Source organism: Spermophilus citellus, assembly GCF_964194105.1.
Source record: "Spermophilus citellus genome assembly, chromosome: 3".
Lineage (NCBI taxonomy): Eukaryota > Metazoa > Chordata > Mammalia > Rodentia > Sciuridae > Spermophilus > Spermophilus citellus.
Genome location: NC_138184.1, coordinates 5593878 through 5601733, shown reverse-complemented (window position 1 = coordinate 5601733; position 7856 = coordinate 5593878).

Here is a 7856-nt window from a genome sequence, read left to right as displayed (position 1 = left end):
TACAACGTTGATCCCAGAGAGGTAGAGAATGGAATCGTGGTTTCCAGAGCCTGGGAAGGGAACAGGGAGTGGGGATAGAGAGAGTTTGGTTAACAGGTAGAGGAATGCCTCCCGCCCATGTCCCCCTCTGTGGAATGGGTTGGCAGAAAAATAAAAGCTAAGAGAAATAAAATGGCCAAAAAAAAAAAAAAAAAAACAGCACACAAAAAGTGAGGGCAAAACAGCAAGCTGATCTGAAGGATCTAGCTTCTAGCCTCTAGCCAAAATGGAGCCCGTACCTGCTGTATTTATACCAGGAAACATCAGAGGCCTTCTATAGAATGTTCTTCGCCAAAAAAAAAAAAAAAAAGGTTAAAGGTGGTCTGTCCAGTTCCCAATGGGTTACACCCATCTCCAGAGCTTCTATGAGGGATCTTCCTGGCAGAGCGGAGATAAAGGTCATGTGCACTGGGAAACCTATTGCTGTGGGAGAGCCACGGATGGTACCCAAAGCCAAACCTAAATCTCCCTGGCTTCCATACTGAGAGAAAATCCCCTTGTAATTCACAGATGGCGTCCCATAAATGCCAATGGGTAGGAGAAAGAACTTGTAATGCTTGGTAGCAGGGTGAGATAACTAGGGTTGGCAACAATTAAATATTTTTAAAAAACCAAAGAATGTTGAATGTTCCCAGCACAAAGAAATTACATATGTCTGAGGTGATGGAGGATCCAGTTATCCTGACCTGATTATTACCTATTATATACATGTTGAAATATCATACTGTACCCCATAAAAATGTAGGATTACTCTATGTCAGTTTAAAACATTTTAAGAATGGATTGTGAGCTAGACATGCCATGCTTAGCACAGTGCTGGAGACACAGCACATTCTCAGCCCCTGTTGGCTTTTGTTGCTGTGGTTCAACATGGTGTCCCCCTCCGTGGTCAAGCCTGACCCTGGACCAGTCATTCTCTTCAGTGCCATTCTGGGTGTCCTTGTCCTTACTGAGTAGCACCTCCCTGCCCTTCTGCAGTCTGTCGGCAGAGGCTTGAAAGTCCTAAGCTCCTCTGACCAACAGCAGGATTTTTCTACCTTGGCCCTATTGGCAATGGGTAATTCTTTCTGTGAGGACCTGTCCTGTGTATTGCAGAGTCTGAACAGCACCCCTGACCGCCTTCATGCACCAGATGCCAGAGGCACGATCCCTCCCAAGTCACGACCATTACAATGATTCCAGACGTTGCCAAATGTTCCCCTGTGCAACATCTGAGAGCCTCTGACGCAGAGCTTCAGGAGAGGTGGGTTTACTGTGATTCATTTGCAGAGATTGATGTCACTCATCAGTTCCCCTTCTAGAAGTTTACTTTTTGATTACATTAAGTTCTAACTGAGAATAATTCCTGGGAACACCTCACTATTCTCCATGTCTTTTTTAGATGTTATATTGTATTACAATATAACAACAAGGAAAAGAAAAGCTGTACATGCTCAGTAGAAATGCAATTATTATTGTTGTTGTTGTTGTTATTGTTATTAATTAGTCTGAAGTTGTTTGATCTGTGGGTGTAGAACCTGGATACAGAGGGCCAATTATAATCTGAGAAATTAAAATACCTTTCTGTAGATGTCCTTTTATGGCAAGAAATTCATGGAGATCCAGTTTGGTACAAAATGTGTACAGGAAGAAAAAATGATTACTCTGCCATATATTTCAAGTATTCACCTTTATCAGTGAATGCCTGGGATTCATTGCCACCCGGATATAGCCCACTCTGAGAGACAATGTTACATTAGTATTGCTCTTGCAACCCAAAATGTAGCCTGCTGCTCCTGACATCCCTGTAGCTGGTATACATTCAATATGAATCCAAGTTTATGTGATATTGTACTGACCCGGCTGGCGATGATAAGGGCAGGGATACCTAGTGTTCCCCATAAGAAAGAGGGCAGATTCTGCCTCACTAGCAAGTGTGTTATCTCTGAGATACGATGGTTTGGGAACTAAATTAGAATAGGTAAGATTCTTTGTCCCTATAAGGACTAGTCCTGGCCAGATTCTTTTCCTATGGGAAATTCTTTATAATCCAATTTTCCTGTTTTGTGTGAAATGAGGGAGCAGAGAACCAAGAGTGGACAAACGTTAGCATACTTGGTAGTAAGACAGAAGCTGCTGTCTTTCCTATTGGGAACACTGGGTATCTCCATGTCGTTACACAGAAAAAAATAACTATCCTTCCAATTGGCTGCCAACTTAGAGTGCAGTGGTTCCCTCCAGTATCTAAATAGCCCAACTGGTAAAGAGCATTCACAGCAGATCCCTGTCAAGGGCTGCTACATGCCCAGGTGATTCTGCTCTCCTCGGTGCCCTCACATCTCTCCATTCTGAAAGGGTTGATACCAGTCGAGTGCGGGCTTGGCAGTGGCACCTGGAAGGTATTACCTACTGAAGGTTTGAAGCCTCGTCGGATTCTGGAGATGGATGGTGGTCGTGGATGCACATCCCCAGGCACCTAATGAATGCACCTAATGACACTAACTGTAGTTTATAATGGCTACAATGGTAAGAAATGTGCTGTGTACAATGTATCACAATAAAAAACACTGCCTGTCAGTATCACTATTCATCTGTTTTTTCTGGATGAGAAGACGGACATCCCAGAAGTGTAGAGATTTGTCCAGTGTAACCCCGGCAAGGAAGTCATGGGACAGAATCAAGACTTGGTCACAACAGGGATCTGACCCCAAAGTCTGTTTTTCCATTAGCATCCTATGCACACCTCCAAATGCTGCTAGATGTCCGGGATTTGCTTCATACACCGGCATAACACTGCGACACCTTCCCACGGATGCACCTGATAAAATGAAAAGCCCTGGGTCTCAGGAGGATCCAGTCAGTCTCTCTAATCCAGTTGGATCCCTTTGTATCCTAAACTTTTGACATACTCTACACACCCAAAAAAATATCTCTTTTGGGAAAAAATGTTTGCACCTCTCCTACCTCACCATCACCTGCCCCCAAACAGGCAGAGCTGGAGAGAAGTTGGCCTCTCACTTTCATCTGGACTGGCACAGCTCAGAGCAAATCCTAAGTCCACCATCACTCGGGTAGAGAAGTCCCTTTGGCAAGGTTTAGGGTCGTGGTTTAACCTCCCCTCTCCCGTTTTCCCCAGGGATAGCAGGATCCCATTTCTGGTCTCCTGCAGGATGGAGGGAAAGGAGCCACATGATTTATTTTCTTGTCCATAGAACTCACATCTCTCTCCCCGTGACCGACCATGATCTAGACTCTTGTCACCTGCCTAAACAAATGATGTCATGACAGTTTGCAGGGTACTGTCACTTATATTATTTAGGTAATTCTCACATTCAGTTACCACTACTTAAGGATCCATAGGGGAGCTTACTCAATAAGCAGGAGTTGAGTGAATCTATTCTGCAAGGGAAATGATATTTCTGTTGGAATTAATGTTACAGACATATGGGCTAAGAGAGGGTAAGTGGCTTACCTAAGCCACACAGCTACTAAGAAGGTGGGCTAAGATTTGAGCCACTATCTGTCTGAAACCCAGTGTCCCTCTGCTATGGATGCTGCCTCTTTCTTGGAGTTACATTTGACTCATGTGCCCTGGAATTCTGAGCTGGAACTCCTCCGGACCATTGCTACTGTGAATGTCTGGGTCCCCAGAAGGGAAGCAGTCGGTGACCCCAACCAAAACCAGACACATTTCTCCAGACCTAAGTCCATTGCCCATTATGAAATGAGGGAGCAGAGAACCCCACCAGATACCCATCCCTTACTGTCTATAATACCTCTTAGTGCTGGACATCAACACAGGTGACCTCCTGATGTGCGTGGATCTGGCCTGCCTGTGTTCACAGCGGAGGTGACGAACAGGGAATCACTCTCACAACCAAACATCTGCCTGTGGTGGGCAGATCTCAAAAACAGACAAGAATCCAGCATTCCGCTCCAATACCCAGTGTGCTCATGGAAAACATCATGGGTTCCGTAGGTCCTGCCTGCTGCTGGCATCTAGTCTCTGTACATGCCTGTACCCCAGGTCCCAACAAGCCTGGGTTCCAAGCTCTCACCTTCACCCACCAGGATCTGTGCGCAGACAGAATAAGGGAGTTTCCCTTGAGCACGTCAACTGCACTGGGTCCCTCTGTTCCAGCACCAGGAGCCTAACCAGGGCCACTGTGCAAAGATAGATCCTCCATCCACCCAGGGATGGAGGCTCCAGGGGCACCCGTTGCATCAGGAATCCTCTGGGTCTGCCTTCCTGGAAGGGAGGAAACTAATTGCAGTGGGAGCCTAGAGCCCCTGGTATTTGGATTATCCCTGGAGGATCATGGAAAAACATCTACTCATCTCTCCATTAATCACAGGAAAGAGGGGCGGCACTGCTGTCGATAATTGAGTATGGCAGCCAAGTCCTTTTGTTTGGATCCAGAGAAAGGAATGAAAGAATCCATTTCTGTAAATGGACCCTTATGCTTAAAAAGGTCGATGTCCAGGAGATTTCTGCTGCATTAAATAATGAGTCAGGGATGGAGGTGGAAGAGTGAGGGGTCAGGACATGCCTTCCCCTAGACTCTTTTTGAGGAGCCCCTAAGAGAAGGGTATAGGAACATCCCCTAAGAATGATGTAGAGACAGATGGATCTAGTGCCCACAGTTATCGCATGTCCATGGCCAGAGCCAGGGGAAAGGGCAGGAGCTGGATGGTCTGGCTACCCTGAGCATGCCAAAGATGATAGGTGAGCCTCTGAAAGCCAGGCAGAATGAATTAACTGGAGTGAAGTTCAAAGCAAAGCTAACAGATGTCAGCAAGGTGACAAAAGGTAAGTCCTTGATACATAGCCAACAGCTATCAGCAAATTCCTTGCACCCTGCCACCACCTTCTACTGCCAACCCCATGGGAGACGTTAGCACTTAATCTCAATGCTTTCTACCTCCGACCTGGATGGAGCTTCTTAACTCTGCACTCCATACAGCCAGGCCTTACAAATGGGATTTAACATTCAACAGGAAATCTGCTTTCCATGCAAACCATAGACCACTACTCAAAGCTGTGATGGTTTGCCTGGAGATGGCATAGAAAGTAATTTAACACATTGCTTCCTTCGTTAGCAAGGTCTTCGGACAGAGGTGATGTTGGTTGAACTAAAGCTCGGGGTGATCGTTAATCTACAGCTGATTCCAATGTCCTTTTCTCCTCAAAGGTCAACAGCAGTTCACAGACCACACTTAGATAACACTGCCATCGATGGTGAGGTCCTCCTCAACAATGAAAAGCCTGCAATTATTCATCTCTGTGTAACTCTATTTCCAGGGAACATGATGTGTGGATGTCTTATTGAACAGACAGGAATGAAGAAGACAAAATTTTGGAAAGAGAAATAGAGATAAGGAAAAGTGGCAATGAGTCTTGGATCCTCAACACCTTGCATGTTGGCTGGCATCCATGTTGGTGGGTGGATGGATGGATGGAAGACAGCATTGATGGGTGGGTGGGTAGATGCATGGATAGATGGAAGGTCTCTGCAGCTCGAACCTGCCACTGGACACTGTCTGATTTGGGGTTCTAACAGGGACACCCCTTTTGCCAATAAATAAGCTCCTTTCCCTCCCTTTATACTACATTTGCAGCTCCTTCCCCCTCCCCTTATATTAAGTTTGCAACATGGGTAATACATCCTCTCTTCAGGCTGACTCTCCCTTACAATGCCTTTTATTTTTTTTTTTTTAGTATTTATTCTTAAATTTTAGGTGGACACAATATCTTTATTTTACATTTACGTGGTGCTGAGGATCAAACCCAGTGCCTCGTGCATGCCAGGCAAGCACTCTACCTCTGAGCCACAACCCCAGCCCCAACAATAATGCCTTTTACTCTCCTTGACACCAGACATCAAACCCCAAAAAATTGATCAAATATAGCACCCAGGATTGGCCCACTTATCCCCTAGATAATCAAAGCAAATGGCCCCCATTTGGTTCTTTAGATCCCTCCATTCTAAGGAATCTTTACAACTACCGTGAGCATTCGAAAAAATGGGTAGAGGTCCCCTATATCCAAGCTTTCTCCTTGCTCTGATGCAATCCTGCTCTCTGCACCTCTTGCAAACCTCTACAAATTCTTCCAGCTTGCAAACCAACCCCCCCAACTACCGATCCCCCACCTTCTCCTCCTCCCCCCACCCCTATCACCCAGCTCAAATAGGTCCTCACCCTCAACCTTCTGCCCCACCCCCTCCACCATCACCTCACCCTCAACCTTCTGCCCCAGCCCCTACACCTTGTTGGGATACTCACTTTCACCCTCCCCTCTGCTCTACCTGTTCTACTGCTCAAGTTTTCCTTGCTAGGGAAAATCCCAAGCCCCTTTCCCATTATTCTTTTACATCTCCTTCCTCATTCCCAGATCCACCTGAGCTGCTCTCAGCCCCACCTTCCCGTCTTCCCCCTCCCTACCAGGCCCACAGAAAAGTCTTAACTGACCTCCAGAAATCTTCACCACGGCTGATTTTAGGACTGTCAGCAAAGAGTCCCTACAGAAAAGTTTAATGTAGATAAACTTCCTCTTTTCATGTTGCCCTGTTCTACTTGGCCATTGGCTGAGAAAAAAAAAAAATCAGCACTCCAAAAGCTAGACACCCCCTTACTAGTGTTTCCACAAACATGTATCCAATATAATAGTTTGTAGAAACAAACCAACAAGGCCCCTGGCCTTGATCTGGGGCTTCACAGAGATGTCTACATTTCTAAGATAAGAGAAGTTACCAACTGGGCTCCATGGTAACAGCTGGAGGGGGAGGAAAGAAAGGGGAGAAGAAGCTCTCCCCTTCTCAGGTATTCTTGAAGGGTTAACTTGCCCAGAACAGTGAAAAGAAAAAACTGCTTTTATGTGAACTTCTGCAGACTGTGAACTTCTGAGCCCCTCCCCTTACATGCTGGGTATAAAGTTCTGAAACTACCTGAACTCAGGGGATTAATTGATTACAGCAGAAGCTGTGCCCTCTGAACCTAGCTTCAGTCAAATAAAATGGTTTCCTGCTATCTTAGGTGCCTTGCCTCGTCCGTCCCTACAACAGTACACTTCTATATACTTAAACATTGTTTATGTTGCCCTGAAATGGTAAACAGATGTGATTAATTGTGTACAGTAAATAAAAAAATATTTCTAAATTAAAATGGAATAATTTTCCTAAATTCAGAAATTTACAAGGATAGTTACAACGTGTAAATAAAGAAGGGGTTAACAAAATTTTTACTCCTCACGCTTCAGATAGAGCCCTAATATCCAGAGTATACAAAGAACTCAAAAAATTAGACAATAAGAAAACAAATAACCCAATCAACAAATGGGCCAAGGACATGAACAAACACTTCACAGAGGAGGACATACAATCAATCAACAAGTACATGAAAAAATGTTCACCATCTCTAGCAGTCAGAGAAATGCAAATCAAAACCACCCTAAGATACCACCTCACCCCAGTAAGATTGGCAGCCATGATGAAGTCAAACAACAATGAGTGCTGGCGAGGATGTGGGGAAAAGGGTACTCTTGTACACTGCTGGTGGGACTGCAAACGGGTGCGGCCAATTTGGAAAGCAGTATGGAGATTCCTGGGAAAGCTGGGAATGGAACCACCATTTGACCCAGCTATTGCCCTTCTCAGACTATTTCCTGAAGACCTTAAAAGAGCACACTACAGGGATACTGCCACATCGATGTTCATAGCAGCACAATTCACAATTGCTAGACTGTGGAATCAACCCAGATGCCCTTCAATAGATGAATGGATAAAAAAAAATGTGGCATTTATACACCATGGAGTATTACGCAGCACTAAAAAATGACA